The sequence below is a fragment of the Triturus cristatus genome, chromosome 9, assembly GCF_964204655.1.
Source record: "Triturus cristatus chromosome 9, aTriCri1.1, whole genome shotgun sequence".
NCBI classification, from domain to species: Eukaryota; Metazoa; Chordata; class Amphibia; order Caudata; family Salamandridae; genus Triturus; species Triturus cristatus.
Window position 1 is genome coordinate 1,037,386,335 of NC_140592.1, and position 17,092 is coordinate 1,037,403,426.

Here is a 17,092-nt window from a genome sequence, read left to right on the forward strand (position 1 = left end):
CATCAGGGGACACTGAATCCACATCACCAAAAATCTCTCCACATTAAACACAACATGATAACCTCAGTGAGATGGGCCAATAATTACACTAACGGTTACTAGGCAGTTCCCTTGGTGGTCACTGACCCTTACAGCTGGTGTCCTTGCACACTGGGTAGTGCTGCACTGAAACTGAACGTGCCCTGACTCCCTTTTAGAAATTGGACTCAAGAGGCAGTATGGTCCAGCAGGCAAGGCTTAATCAAAGTTGAGATGTACGTCTGGAACTCGGCAACGTCATGAATCAATCACATAGAAGAAAAAAAAAAAATCTATATTCAGTATCAGTCCAGCCATTGTTAAACTCTGTATAATTAGGTGTCCATTTACTATAGAAGGAGGCACCCCCTGCTTTAGGGTCTGAGGGAAGATAGTTTGGTGGGTTTCAAACAAAACTGCACCCAAAGCCAAATGTTTGCCACATGAAAAGCTTGATTAGAACCACAACTATGAGACCGTTAGCCTGGCACAGGTAATTTAACAAAAGTCTTTGATCAACTGGTGTCCATTGTAGAGGTCTTCTGGCTCTGGTGTCAATAAAACAAATTTCTAACACAGACAATTCAATGGAACCAGTAACTCAAATGGTCTTGGTAAATGTCCAGAGTACTAGGAAAATGGATAGCATCACAGTTGAAAACTAGGTTTCCTTGCACATCTTCAAATGAGGATTTATTTTGAAAATAGCTGGACAAGGGCATATTTTTACAAAGTCGGGGCCAACCAGTGAATTGAGGTCATGTACTGGATGGGGTAGAATTCACCCGTAGGGTGGATACTGTCGCTTCAGGTTAAAAGGATGCCAAAACCTTTAATATAAATTGCATAATATTTTCCATATTTTTCTTTTTGTCAAGTTCACAAATTGCATTACAAAAACATATATTACAAACAACTAATCATTTTCGAACAAATCTTTCCATCTTGGTGTTCTCATGGATTATGGTGGGTTTAAGAGTCATTGGGAAATGCAATGTTCTCAAGCAACACTGGACGAGAAGGGGTAACTGAGTAAGTGAAAAAGTTATTTTTCAAGAGGTAAGAATTTCAGGGTGCATTTCAACGGAGTGAAAGTTAGCTAGTCTCATTGATTCAGGTAGAATTTCATAACTGAGGCACATGACCTTAGACGGCTTGGGTGTCAGAGTATCTTCTATTGAAGTGATGGACAGTAGACGAAAATTTGCTTGGCAACTAACATAGCAGGAGCACCCAGAGAAAATACATTAACAGTAAGTTATATTGAAGTATGTCAGTGTAAAGCGTTGGAAGTTAAACATTTTGTTTATTTTAGACGTCTCACATTAATCCGGACCCGGTTGATGAGTGAGAGAAAAAGTGTGATCTAAACATATTTGCACAAGGCTGTGATTAACTGCACTACAGCATAGGCGCCACGCTCTTTTTCGATAGTCCTGTGAAAAGGACACGTCTGTGGTCTTATGCGAAAGATCAAGTGGTTGAACTGCACATTTAAGTTTATCTATGTTTAGGAAGGGTTTATGGTTTTGAAGTAGTCAGACTGAAAAATTATCCCTTTGCAGGTTTTTAACATGAGCTTTAAGATCAAGTTCATTGTGTTATAGGAAGCTTGGGCATTTGGCTGATCGCACAATTCTGCTTGGATCGCATGTGTCCTGTTCCCATTCGTATGGCTGTTTGGTGACAGAAGAAGAAATTCATTAAGTTTCAGAGGTCACTTTTCAGCCATGTCTGTTTTTGGTCATGTATTAAGTCAATATTCAATAGTCTGAGTTAGCAGTAGGAGCGACATACAATTGTGAATCATCTGCACAGAGACGATCGTGTGTCCCCAGTTCTGTCGTGGAGAGGTGTGGCTCACTGGTTAGAGGCGGCAGACCCGTAAGCAGAGGACGGCCCGGGACCAGGGTTCGATTCCCGACGCGGCAGGGTCGTGGACCAGGGTCAGCGGGCTCTATAATTCTCGCCTCGGTGCCTACTCCAGTCAGGGACCACACTCGGCAACTCTGGGCATTAGCTTGCCTCATCTTCACAACGGCCCCCCCAGACCGCCGGGGATGCTTGGTCGCACCTTAGAGATACCCATTAGGGACCATCTCTCAGGGTGAGCCAGGACGGGTTCCCCAGCGGTCGAAGCGTGGAGATACTCCTCCGGGAGTCGATTCTAGCGCTATATAAACCCACAATTAAATTAAATTAAATTGTGTATGGGTTTTGACAATGCCACTGTTGATAGTGGTGGTGCACCACAAGTTACAAGGACAAGGTTTGGAAAGAGCTTTGCCAATTTTTACATATTAAAACTGGTTTGAAAAATAGGATTCAAACAAACTAATCAACATCATGGAACTCCAGGACTCCTCATGTGTATGTAGAGAGATTCTGTGATTCACATGTAAAAAGTAGAGGAGAAGCCAAATAGAACTGTGTGGCAGATCTCATTATCAGACGTGTAGAGAGTCATCCACCAGTGACCGTATAGGTTTGTGCTGTGGCCCAAGCAAAACATGATTCAACATGATCAGAATTCCTTCAGTTATCTAAGGCCTTCACGAAAAATGGTAGCCAGGTTGTGGGCCAAAATCTTTTCAAAAAGTTTGGGTGTGACTGTTTTTTTGAGCAGCTATATAACGTAACTGCCTTTAACGAGGTCATGCACTGTATTACATTCAGGATGAAATTTGTTACTTGTAACTCTAGTTTTCCAGTGGTGTAACAAAACTGGGTTGGCTATGCTGGGACAATCAATATCAGCACGTATGACTCACTCTTGGCTTTCCTCATTACTCTGAAAAGGAGGGGGAAGTGAAGGAAAAGCAGGAGTAAAGATGTTTGATTAAGTCATTGATAAAGCAATTGCTCTGAAACTCCATTCCAATATGTGCTAAAGTAGTGTCGGCATTTTTTGTTTTTAGAGTGGCAAAGAGTTCTATGGTGGGAGCGCTCTATTTCCTGAAAATGTGACACTGATGCTGATGAAGCTCACAATCGTGGCAGTCTGATAGAGTGGCTGAGAACACCAGAATGCTTTTTTTGTACTACTGGCCGGTGTCCATGGAGATGTCCATTTTGTTTGGAGGTGGGTGGCCAAAAACTGACTAGCAGAGGATGCCAGACTTCAATATGGGCAGTTCCTCTTTTAATCTTAAAACATTCTAGGGCTAAATTTGCTTTGACCCCGAAAAGCCGGGAACAAACAAATGGCATGTCCATTAAGATGGCATGGATGTAGTCTGAAAAGCCCTTAGAAAGCGGACAAGCATGTCTTTGTGCACAGGCGGTCCTAGGCACTGTCCACAGAGTCAATCAAGCTCAGGTCTGACCCGACGATCTGCCAGGATCCCTCATCAGCTCCACAAAGTTGTCCTTCAAGTCGTCAAGTAAACTCAGCACTACTATGGCTAAATCTCCCACAGCATGTGAGCATACCTGCTGAGGAGGTATGTGGCATTCACAGCCATAAGTGCCAGGCTTCCAGTAGGGAATCTCTGCCCCCTCCACAGACGCACCTCCCCATCGCCAATGCCTCCTCCATTCCGCCTCCAGGCCACTCGACTGCCTGTCAAGGGTGCCATGGAAATGTCCCTGGATTTTCCTTTGTGTCTGATGATGCATCTGCTACCTCACTTTCTGTAGGAAGAGGAGTACAAAGGAAGCTTGGATCACCGATGATGGTCTGTAAAGTCTGGCCATCATTCTCTTGACTACCGGGGCAGATGTAGGTTTGTTCCATGGCACTTTTATGTACTCCATGAGAACATAATTAAAGGGAAGAAGCTGTTTAGTCATCGTTGAAATGGGTTGGGAATCTCAGTAAGGATATTCAGCGGAGCCTCCACCGCTGGAAGTGGCAATAGTAGGGGGTCCTTCTGTCACCTTCCTTATGACTGCTTTACAGAAAGCAATCTTGAGGGGTGCCGGCACGAGGGGCACTCAACGTCCACATCAAGTGAGGTGTCTAATCCGATAACGTTTTGAAGTGAAAGTCAGTTGTATGTTTACACAGAGTGCCCACTGACGGAGGAAAGAAGAATTTTTGGTTTAGTTATTTTTTCGAGGATTTAAGTGTAATTTAACATCCAATCCAGTCACAAATTGATTCAAAATGATAGTACTGGCTGTAATATCCCACGGCCTAGATGGCGACAAGGTAAACAGAGTACTTGTAGAACTTTGGGGGGCTACAGCTGGTATAGGATAATGAAGTGCATTAGTATGGGTAAAATGAAGGTTACACAAGCACAAAGACCCAAGCAGGAGGAAACCCCACTACAATGGACTCTTTTTTGGCAAAGGTGGTTAGTGCAGTCTCTAAGGAAAGTGATTTAGCCAAAAGACGGTTGTCACTGGGGTGTACTGAGCGACCTCTTTCCTCGTCCAAGGCATTCGGGATAGGGAAGAGACTGGAACAGGAACTGTACATCATGAGAGGGACAGACCAGTTTCCGAGTCCTCAATTCAGAGGAATTACTCAGCTGGAGTCGATATCCTGAAGTCTGGTGAGAATGTTCTAGTCATTTCACCATCTGTATTTCTCCAGCCACAAAATGTAAGCGGAAGTCCAGGCGAACGACAAATCTAGTTTCACTTTTTTCATCACCGAAGCCTGATTCGGGCGTTATTAACCAATCAGGAGCCATACAGGACCCTGCTAGGAGAAAGCAGTTAGGAAGCTTCTGTCCGTGTGCCAGGAACAACAGAGGGTCCCCGAAAGGGGGGGGGGGGTTATGCTCCTGCTTAAGAGTGTTAATACAGCTGATACAGAGGTTCATAGCAGTATTTCCTCATCTAGGGGGGGGACAGCATGAGTGTATATTGTGTACCAGCAAGTGCCAATGGTCATCAGAAGTCTGTATTGCATATGTAGTCTGATAAGGCCCGAGTCGTTTCAGCTCAGACACCTAGTGTTTCTAGTGTTTCCAGCACCGCTGCTCCCATTCGAAAACCGCCTAATATATTGAGGGATTTGCAGCTGGCATGAAAGCTTTCTCAGTTACCAGTGAATAATTTGCCACCTGCTTGTTGTCCTTGTGGTATAGGTTTAGCAGGTGTCCCCCTGTGCCTAATCTCTCTCAAGAGTCTCCTATGCAACTTCAAAACCAGGTGTGTCACTGGTTGGCAAAAAATCGAATTTTAATGTGCATGCTCATAATATTATTTTCATTTAGTGCTGTGTGGCTTGGGTTGGTCCTTCCCACAAGACAACTCAAGGAGACTGTTATTGTGAATTTTAGGTACCCTATGATTACGGGAAGAATCTTGGCTTGGCATTTTCAGCCTCTGACTACGAGTGGCGACGTTCATATTCTTCCCCCTGGGTTTTTATATAGACCATTGCGCCGCCTACAGAGCTGCCTCAGGGCTCCTCAATGCACACAACTACAGATAATTTTTATATTTGATGTATCAATCGATTTGCACCAATTAGTGTATTTGGATGAACAGGACTGACAAATAATCAGATTACGGCCACATGTCCTAGTGCTAATGAATCGTCTCTGGGAGCTCAGGAAATGGTTGTTCAGGCCAAGAACAGTCCCAGACATTATGGTCAAATTAAATAAGACTAGCTTGTCAAAATATAATTTTCTTTCTACAGCTAGGGATCAACGGGGAACAGATGTGTGGTCTCTATTATTTTACTGTACTCAGTTGGAACGTGGCTGGGCTTAAATGTAAGATTATTAATCCAGACTGGCTTGTTATTATAAATCAGTATGATTTTATTGTTTTTCATTAAACATGGGCTATATCACCCATTATGTGTAACGGTTTTTCATGTTACTCATGCCCGGACACCACTTACCCCTCTGGGAGAGCAAAAGGTGGCCTCGCCATCTGGGTAAAACTTCATCTTAGATTCAAAGTATCAACAATAAATACGGGTAGCCCTGCATTCAAGGCTCTGTTAACCATAGATTGTAAGAGTCCTTTAGATTTTTTTAGTCAATATTTATGATAATGATTTTTCGATGTCCTACATTAACTTATTTTATGAGCTATTTCATTTTGTAATGATCCTAAAACCACAAGGGTTAGTGAATGTATCTTTACCGATTATTTTACTTTGTGGGGATTTTAATGCTAAGATAGGGAGCGATTCCGTTGACCTGGACACTCAAAGTATTGGTGTAGATATTGCAACTTGTGATGCTAGGGGTGCAGAACTGAGCAATTTAATTGCCCAAATGGACCTTGAAGACGTGCTAAAATAGTTTTCAGGGTGGTAGCCAGGATAAGCCAACGTTTAGAGGTGGGGGGCAAGCGTCTGTTATTGATTACGTGTTTGCCTCTAAACATTTTCTGCTTTGGTGCCAGTGTGGTATAGTAGTTGAAACCCAGTGGAGTGAAGACCACGCCCTTTTTGTTGAAGGTGTCTTCCTGTTTGGCAGGCATAGAAGTCCAGCATCATTTGATGGTATTACCAAACAAACAAAGGGTGGTATGGCATCTTAAAGATCCCTCAGTTGTAATAAATGATTTATTAAAGAAGAATCTTATCTTTTTGGGCAGTTTGTGCGAAGGAGATTATTATTAGCAGCAATTGTGTATCACCATTAAGAACTCCCTACTCAAACCCTTAAATCCTGTGCCTGATCACAGTGGTTTGATAGGAACTGTTCTGCTGCCAATCGCCATTTGCTATATGGATCCCCAGAAGGCTAGGAAGTTCTATAAAATGAACATCAAAGAAAGGAAGCATACACAGTTTCTCAAGGATTGGGAGACATTAAAATTGGCTTCTATGCAAAATAGTTCCAAGATATTCTGGGAAACAGTAAATAGGCTTTCTTCTCATGATATCCCTGCTGAACCCTCTTTTATTATGTAATATTTCAGGACAGGACTTGGTGGAGCGTTTTACAAATATATATCATCTAGAGAGGAATAGCAAGCATGAGGGTGTATTGAAGCAGCTTTTTATTCCCTCCATCCCCTTGCAGTTTACGGTTCAGGAAATTGAAGTTGCTATCGAGTAGATGCCGGCAGTACAGCACCGGGCCCTGCTGGGATCCCCATGGATCTTTTTAAATGTAACTCTGACCACTGGGGACCCCTTTTTATTAATATTTTTAACAACTCTCTGTGTCAGAAGATCCCAGAGTCCTGGTCTGCATCCACAATTGTACCTATTTTTAAGAAAAGTGATAGGAAGTTACCTAAACGTAATAGGCCAATCTAGTTGGTGGACAGCTCTGTAAAAATACTAGGAAGGGCCATTTTCAATCGTGAGCAGTCATGAGCCATAGATAACAAAATGTTATATATCTACGTATCAATTTGTTTTTCATCCTGGGCTAGGTACGGTGGACCAGTGCCTGAATTTACATCTGATAGTTAGTAAGTATGTATAGTATTGCCAGACCTTGTCCACGGTACCTGGCTTTTATGGACCTTTCTACTGCCTTTGATTGTGTAAACAGAACTAAACTATGATTTAGGTTAATCAATTTGGGGGTAGATATTGCGTTAGTTACTTTTTTGAACGGTCTCCATGAAAATCTGAGCGCTAGGGTCCAGTTTTGTCAGGCAAGTGAACTCTGATTCTTTTCCCTTTAGTCAGTGGCGTGGGCAAAAGGTAGTGTTGGCACCTCTACTTTTCACCCTTTATATCAACGATTTAGGTGATTTCTTAATAAATTTGACCAAAGACGTACTGAAAACTGCCAACTTAGTAGTCTCTGCTTTGTTAGACACCGACAACACGGTGCTAATGGCTAGAACACCTTGCGCCCTTTTGTAGGTTGGTTAAATCATTTCTATCCTTTGTGAGTACACTAGATATGAAATCTAATTTTGAGAAATTACACCTTATTGAATGTGGCACTGGCAAGCAAGTCCTGTCAGTATTAAACTCTGGCACCAGGCTGCTAAGCGCAGTTGAAAGCTTTTGTTATTTAGGCCCGATGTTGGATGCAAGCAATTCCTGGCAGGTACAAGTAAATTCTGCTCGTCGGAAACTTGGAAGGGCAGCCAGTTCTCTTTTTAACCTAGCTACGAGGAACTGTAGGTCCACAATCTTCCCTTTTTTAAACTCTGTAAAATGCAAGGTGTCCCTACTGTCACCAATGGAGCAGAGGTTTGGGTGTTTCATAACGCTGCCCCAGTTCAGTTGGAAGAAAACAGAATTTGTAGGAGACTGTTGAACCTCCCGCCCTCAAGTGCAAATTTTATCATGCACTCCGAGTTGAAACTAGAGTATATACTTGATAGTATTAAACTTGCTCCCCTGCGGCTCGGGATCAGTGTGTGGAGCAAGAGGAAGACCTGTTTTATTAGGACTGTTATTGTTGATTGTTTGAAACTAGATGGGGGACCTTCTATACCATGGTTGAAATATGTTCGTAGTTTATTGGCCTCTTAGAATTGTGTCAGTGCCCCTGGTCTGATTATTAAGATTACCAAAACAAGCATTGGCAAAGCCAATAGGTCTCGCCAATGGTTTGTAGCTACGCTGCACAGCGTCCACAATGCTGTGCAGCATAGCTAAAGTAAAATGTAAAAAAACTTTGCGTGGCCATCAGCCTCATTGTGTAGGCACCATGCATGTTCGTCGACAAAATAACATGGACAATTTCTGTTTTTAGATACTGATCCAAGTAAGATAGGTAATCAAAAATAAAACGCGCAAAAGCGTTTAATACTTTTTATAGCAATCAGGGAAATAGAAACTACAGGGAGAGCAAGGGGTGAAGCAACATTGGGAGGGCAGGGGAACACAGCAGCAACACAGGGAAAGGCAGAGGGACACCAAAGCAACAGGTGGATGGCAGAGACGTAAATGCAAGATGGGGAGGGCGGGCACACAGAATCAACAAGGGGAGGGCGAGGTACACACAAAAGTAACAAGGGAAGGGCAGGGGGGGCACTGAAGCAACATGGTGAAGCGCTAGGTGCATGGTTGCCACAAGGCTAAAGAGTGTTAACAATAGTCCCTAAATAAAACCGAGCTTTAATTGTGGTGTCTCTGTCAATACTATTGATCAGGTACACATGCATGGCTCTGCTACCCCAAGATAAGGCTGCTCCTAATGTAAACTGACCGAGCAGCCTACATACGTTTTCAGATCGCCTCCATTTGGATTTATAGCCGTAGAATTCTTCTAAATTGTGTTTTTGGAGGATGCCTGCATAAGCCGTCCGGTGCCAGTTTCCTTATTGTTTCAATGAAGTGCCGTCTTTCCAGTGTGTGCATGTCACCATTAGATATGTGTAACATCAGCATGTGAAAACAACAAAAATAAATATTTCTGCACCTCCTACTAATAACTATTTTCTTTAAGTCCCGTGTGGATATTCTAAGGTGTCTTATTTCTGTTTTTGATGCAAACTAGAATCAAAAAGAACAAGACAAATGTTCGCACCAATCCAAAAAAAAAAAAAAAAAGACCTTTATTTGTATGTATACTTACTAAACAGTCCAGCATAGTGCCCTGAAGCTGTGAAGTGCCCGTTAATATTGAAGAGGTAATGAACAAGCATTTACAATGCAATGGTCTCGGCATTGTTAAAGTTAGAGCTATTGGCATTGCTCATGACATTGTTTTTGTTTATGTTTTTAAAACATTTAAAGAAACGGCATTGTTATTTACACTGTCAACAGGATAATCACTCTCAAATGCGAGACCTATTGCATTTGCACCCACACACAGAGCCACCCACACAAAGCCACCCACACACAGAGCCACCCACAGAGCCACTCACCACAGAGCCACCTACACACACACACACACACACACACACACACACAGTAGCCCACTGACCTATTTACATTATGTGCACTTTGTGATCTGCATGGTACATGTTCTTTGCTGCAGGCACATTAACCCTATGTGCTACCTTTCCAGGAGTCAAAACTTCCCCTAGACAAAACTCCGATCTCTCTCTAGGAAAACATTAAACACCAGAGTCATCATGACATTTTTATTGTTGCCGAAAATTGCTGGAGGCCAGGAAGGAGGCAGCAAGCGCTTTTAAAACCTTAATTTACTTGCAAACATAATGTCTCCACCCAAAGTCAGCGCCCGGTCACACCGGTTGCACTGCCCTAGAGCTGGCCCTTCTCAAGGGTCCTGTAACCTCCGTGACAGAGTCACTGTTGTTCTTGGCTGTGCTGCTTCATAGGCCTGCTAGCAAGACTGGAGGTGAACTTCAGTATGGATTGTGGTGGACAAACCTTGAAGGTTAACCCAGACTTGCCAGTGCTAGGGTCCACCTGCTGGTGCTAAGACACCAGCGCTTCTAAGGTCTAGCATGGGATTGTGCTCTCTCAGGAGAGTCGTCTGGTGGACGGGTTATTAAGGCTGAACCTGGTTCCCCAGTTCCAAATTCAGCAGCTCTGGCCATAGTGCCACATCGTCTCCCCCACTGAACACCATACTGTCCCACTGAGAAAAACTCACACTGCCTTCAATTACAACCCAATTGCTGCTGGCTATAAACACCTGGATGAGGCTCAATTGAAATGAAGCAATAGACAACAGCAATATGCGGCCTACAAAAAAAAGTAACATCCTGGAAAAAGCAAACACTCATAGGAGAATGCAACATTTAACAAAGCATGTGAAATGCAAGCAGGAACAGCATTGTTACCTTAACTCTATTACACTCACTATTCAGAAATCAGTGAGTGCTTTTGCCTGAAAGTGGCCTTGAATGGTCCCATTTCAATGTCTATTGCTGATATCCTTACAAAACGTTAGCAGTATGGTATAAAGACCACATCCCTGGACGCAGAGCCGCAGTACACATTTTGTTTTCCAATCCACACTTTGCAGTACCTCCAGGATTGGTGCACTAGTGGCAAGCCCAGGGAAAACAAAGACAAGAAAAAATAAAATTAGCGCTTCACTGGCAAACTCTGTAAAAGTGGCGCTAATGTGTTTGGGTGTGAATAAAATCAATCTGGCCAGTTTGCTACCACGGTCTTACTTTATTTAATTATTTTTCATATTTTTAACCTTTTATTCCAGATGCTGCACCTTAGAATTAAAATACGACATATCCAGCAAAAATGTTTTTCTTTTTTGGATCCATTTCACAGGGGAGCAAATAAAAGAAAGTAGAGGAAAGAGAGTGAGAATCCCATCTTGAAGTCAAGGTTTTCAGTAAGAGAAGAGCTGCTAGACAGAAAGAGAGGGAAGAATGAAAGAGTGTGGGGGGGGGGGGCTGAAGCATTGTCGCACAGGGCGCCACAGGCACTAAAGCCAGCCCCGTGTGCGTGGAAGGCGCTGTACAAAACACTGCTGGAGAGGGGTGAGGAGGAGGGGGAAAGAGTGGGGGGATGGGCAGCTGAAGCGGCAGAGCAGAAGCGGACACTGTATTTTACTTCTCTAAGTAAGAAGGAAAAGACAGAGTCCTGTTACTTCTCTGCCGCCCGCCAGATGTTTAACATGTGCAAAGAAGGCTAATTTACTACTCAACAAAATTCTCAAGACTATTCAGAAAAAAAAAAAAATCAACTTTCCCCAAACCAGGAGGCTAATTCACCAATGTAGGGTTAAAGTTAAATTCTGCAACATTTTGAGAAATGTTAAACACTACCCAAATAGTGTAAATCGGGGTTGAAACATTATCATTTAGCATTTCAGAATAATCCTGACAATCACTACTGACGATAAAATACTACCAATACCATAATGAAACATTATCATTTAGCATTTCAGAATAATCCTGGCAATCACTACTGACGATAAAATACTACCAATACCATAATGAAATGAATCAAGTGATACAATGAACTCCATATGAAGGCATTTCCGTATTAATTGCTCGGGAAAATGCACGTGGATCTATCTGTCCATTCAATGTATACTTCCGTATTTTGCTTTTGTGTCGGCTAGTATGCCTGTTCCCTCCCGCAAACCGGGACTCCGTGTGTATTCTTACTCGCGTACCATCATCGATGCAAACTAAATGGCTTTATATAAAGGGGATCTGAACCTACCTAGGGCGTGTCCGACTGACATGGACACCATTGAGCACAACGCTGCAAGGAGACATTTATGGGGGGCACGCGAACGGACGGGATCTTCAGAGCAGTCTGACCTGCCCATAGCAAGATGCTAAACAGCACACTTGGAGTGAAGGAAACAGCGGATCAGTATTCTATTCCAGGACATCCATGCCACGATATGCAGATAACACAACATGCATCAACTTAAATTTATAAAGTTGGCAAGTGGGCTGTAGTTAAAATATAACATATTTGCACTTTAGCATCGCCCACATATCAAATAAAATAGCGTGTCGGAGCCAGCCAGTCGTGTCGGAGAGTCCGGTTACTTATCTGCCGCACGTCCTCTAGCGCCAGGAAACGCAGAGATCAGCCTTGCAGCAAGGTAGAGGCGACCCCACGTCCCGCTCCGTTCCGACCGCGCAAAAAATGGCCCAACCTTCCGATGGTAAAAAAAAAAAAACAAACATGCCCACCACGCGTAAAAGGGGCAGGGAGTAAAAAAAAAGAGAAAGCCGCGAAAAAACACGCCCCCGAATCCGAAAAAGACTGGCCTTATTTGGAGAGAGAAAGCTCTTCTCCAATGGCTGACCAGCATTTAAGAGGCCAGCCAATGGGGAAGAGGGGCGGGTTCAAGCCCCACTTCTGAAAAACATTAAATCCCGCGAGCGAGACTGCGCAAGCGCAGCCCTCGCTAGCCGAGACCTAAAAAGCAACAAACCTGATGCTCACGTCTCCTGGGATCGCATTAAAGGCCCCGTGGCCAGCACCATTCTAGGGACCTGATTCGCGCCAGTAACAGACTGCAGGCTCCATGGCACTTCGGGGACTGGCCCACTTCATACCTCGATGCCCCCTTGGATGGTTACCGAGGGCTCGAGCTCAAATCTATATCTGGGAAAACATAATGTGGGGGTGATGTGCGCCCCAAGTAGAGCTGATGGGGTAAGCTGATCAGACATGTCTCAGAACACGCGTTCCTCAGCCCTCTCATCTGCAGGCACAGAGGCCGGACAAGCTTTTGTTTCTCGAGATTCAAAGCAATGTAAGGAAAATTTAACATGGGTATATTTGCGCTCACTTCAGTTCAAGATCCCCCAGAAGAAAGTCTGCGTGGAACGAACCCTCGCAACCTCTCCCTCTGAGTTTTATGGGTGGCCATAAGCTGCGGTGTTGTTGTGCTTGAAAGAACTTTTCGCAGCGGCGGCCCAATTTCAATAAAATAAAAAGTTTCCTTTCTGCAAACGCCCCGGCGTCTGCCCTCCTTCTTTCCACCCACAGCACTTCTAAAGCTGCTAAAACAAGTGCATGGCGGGTTCAAAACCCCTGCAACGCTGAAGTAAAAAAAAAAAAAAAGGTAACCTAACCCACGAGAAATGCAGATGCCAACCTGTGTGTTGGAATCTGCTTTGTTTGAGGAGCCTACTGAACAGAATGTGGTACCGGAATGACTTTGGCCAGCGTCAGCAGGGTGCTGTAAGGCATGGCATTGAGGCCAACTGGTGCAGAAGGAAATTCTGCCAGCAGTATCCGAACTGGAGGCATGAATGGTTCCATGGGGACCCTAGGCACACCAGAGACTATGACAATCCAATCATGGAGGGTAGGAACTGCACTAAATTGGCACTTGGCACTGAAAACCTGGGTGGTATTGAGCCGATATTGGTGTCGGGAAAGGCACTGGGATTGGCATCAACAATGGAGTCATGGTCCGCACAAAACCCAGTCAGCAGCCAAAGTTGTGGTATCTTATTTGACATCTGCAAGCTCCGGCTTGGAGAACTCCACTGTGGGTGGAAAATGCCAGGGTGACCTACCTCTCAAGTGAGAACGGTGCTTGAGGATTTTATAGAAGGGGAGGAGAGCAACCTTAATTCTGACCTTGAATGGCACCAAGCCCAATTGTCATTGCGCTCGGGCACAACAAATCGTTTTGCCTCTGATTTCATGATTAATGTGCTGTGCACATTAATATGCACTTGTCATAGAACCCTGGGTTGTGTTTCGGGTCTGAAACACTAAAGGCAGTCTTTGTGAGGGTCAGAGATTGACAATTGTCTAAGACAGGAGCAGCAGGTCTTCAATCTGGACTTTTTATGGTTGTCCCTCTCTAATGCACTGCATAGAGTTTTTGAAGAAAATGTTTTAAAAAATAAAAAATTCTCAGCAAACAGCACCTGATCTTCATCTAAGGCCTCAGAAAAAAGGGACTGACATCAGGGTCGAGGTGGTGCTACATTACTCAAGTGACATCCCACCTTCTTCACATCTGATGCAGAGATGAAGCCAGTGTCACCTACTGCCGACTGACAGGGGATATTCAAAAGGTACGAAATGTCCTTGGAGAAGAATTGATCAGAAATTCAGAAATGTCACTACTGTATTGATATCAATGTGGCTGTCAAGCTTCCAAACACCACACGTTTGTTATGAAATGAGGTGTCAGACTATTTGAATCTGATAATACCTACATGAGAGGTTGCACTAGTGCACAGAAAATCAGGTGTCAGAGTCTTATCATTCTATACGGATGCAGAGGGCATGGTACTTCTAGTTCAAGGGAGGCTTTGTGGTATTCCAGTCACCCTAGTAAACATATAAGGTCCCAACATTAACTCAATGTTTTTGACACAGGTAACAACAAGTGCCGGGAGCGAAACTCAAATAATCATGTGGGTTGGAGATTTCAACACAGTTCTAAACAAAACCATAAAATATAGCCAGAATTTTGGGCAAGTCCATGAGAGCACCAAAAGAGGAACATTGCAAATGACTGATTTTCTTAATGGTGGCTATATCACAGCAAAGGGATACCACTGATAGGGCTTCTACATATTATAGTGTACGTCTCCATGACACACACAGACTTTTGGTTGAAGTCCAGGGATGATGCTCAACTGGTCAAGCAAAGGCAGTCAATTTTCATAACAGTACCCATCTACTCCTGTACGACTTTTCATGTCAACATCCCCACTAGATTTCTGGTGAGATACTTCAGTCAGTGACTCCTCCTGAAACTGTCAGAGGTAGCATTCACAGCCTGCTTCTCATCAAATTTATAAAAACTAATGAGGATCAGTTCCCAAGACGTGGGGTGTATAGGGGCCATTTAAGATCTACATTATGCTATTTTCACAACTGAGCAGTCTGGGGTTTTAATGGATAAGATGCCAACTTTGGAACAATATGATAATTTGGATAGAAGGAAACGTTTGGCTGAGCACTATACCCTTAGACTTTTATGAGGTAGTCACCAGAGGTCTGCTTTCTTGGTATTAACACAAGGGCCTGGAAATATGGATGGTGCGGGCACAGCAAGCAAGACACTGGCTGGCCTTGTTCAGAAAACCAGCATTCCCCAAAGAATTCTGATGCGAGACACTCAACAGAAAAGGGCATACGTGACAAGAGAATTCTTCGGGCCTTTAATGACTATTATTATCTAAAATCTTGAGATGTTAATCTTACACTGATTAGACTATGCTTGCAGCGTGCCTTATGACAGTATCACACTTACGCAGGAAAGAGATCCATAAAAGGCCTTGGCAAGATAAAATCTTGGGTAGATGCGCTATTGAATTCTACAAAGATTATAAAGTTACCCAAGCCCTAAAATTGTTGGTAATGTATCAAGAGTTCACAGCTTAAGTCAAGCTGACAACCACGAGGAGGGATGCAGTCTTACTGGCAATTTAAAGATAGGGCAAGGACGATGGGTTGACATTCCTATCAACCAATGTCACCTCAATGTACATAATAAAATACAAAAAATTAACAATGCTAACCAGAGCAGATAGGCGTCATACCAGGCCAAACCTTCACTGAAACTGGCGTGCCATCTTTGCACTGAATGAAAAATTAGATCCGGACATGCAGACCCCGACAGCATTTCAATAGGCAGAAGAAGTCTTTGACTCACTGAAGTGTGCTTTCTACCTGGAGATGCTGCATGGGACTGGTTTGTGTGTGTATATATATATATATATATACATACATACATATTACCTACTGGCGATAGCCAGTAGGTAGTTATAGTTAGGACCACGTTTCCATAGGAAAACCTCAACATTCTATTTTGAATAACTTTGGCGCCGGTCGACGAATCCTCGCGAATTTCTCAAAATAGGTGGGGCGCTACGCTCCGCTCCTACCCTGAAAGTCTCGGGGGGATTCGTCAAGCGGGGGCTGAGATAAAAGGGGGGTCCCAAAACGCGTTTTTCCCATGCATTTTTCCATAGGACCTTTAGAACGAGCTACAGCCCGAATGGCTGAACAGAATTACTCAAAATTTGGCAGAGAGGTAGTCCCTAGGTCAAGGAAGTGCCTTTTGTAGGTTTGGTGTAAATCTGTTCAGTAGATTCTGAGAAAATAGCCTTTAAATCAATATATATATCTGAGCCAGCTTACGGTACGCTTACCGTACGCTTACGGTAAGCGTACGGTGGCGTGCGCGAGCGCGATTCTGATTGGCTCTTAGATCTTAGTAAACATTCGAATCGGCCGAAACCAGGAAGCGGCGGCCGCCATTTTGTCTCTCGCACTGAGAGAGATTTTTAAAATCGGAAGCCCAAAAACATGTAAAGGGGCTGTTTTGACAACTCCCTCCCACATAGTCATGTGGAGGGAGTCCCCAAACATCCCTCAAGTGCAAAAACGGTTTTATTTTTTTTTCGGCAATTTCGCGGGGTACGCTTACCGTACGCTTACGGTAAGCGTACGGTAAAAAAATAAAAATAAAAAAAACACTATCCACACTTACCCCACCCCCTGTGCTTTTGGTGGCCGAAGGCCACCAAATGTGCTGGGCTTATTACAATGGAAAAAAACACTATCCACACTTACCCCACCCCCTGTGCTTTTGGTGGCCGTAGGCCACCAAATGTACAGGGCTTATTATAAGGGAAAAAAACTTAGCATTTAAAAAACCGTACTAATTCACTGAAAAAACCATAGGTTTCACACACGTTATAGTTAGGAATTAGCATTTAAAAAACCTTGCAAATTCACTGAAAAAACCATAGGTTTCACACATGTTATAGTTAGTGGAAATTTTACTGATAAAAAACCAATGAAATTGCCCCGTTATAGTTAGCGCAGGCAACTATAACTCACGCG

The 17,092-nt window shown here is 43.6% G+C and overlaps 1 protein-coding gene across 4 annotated transcripts in view; it reads right to left on the reverse strand.

The window, feature by feature from the left end:
- DDHD1 (DDHD domain containing 1) overlaps window positions 1–17,092 on the reverse strand; it is a 317,731-nt gene that overhangs the window by 237,251 nt on the left and 63,388 nt on the right. The window lies entirely within an intron of this gene.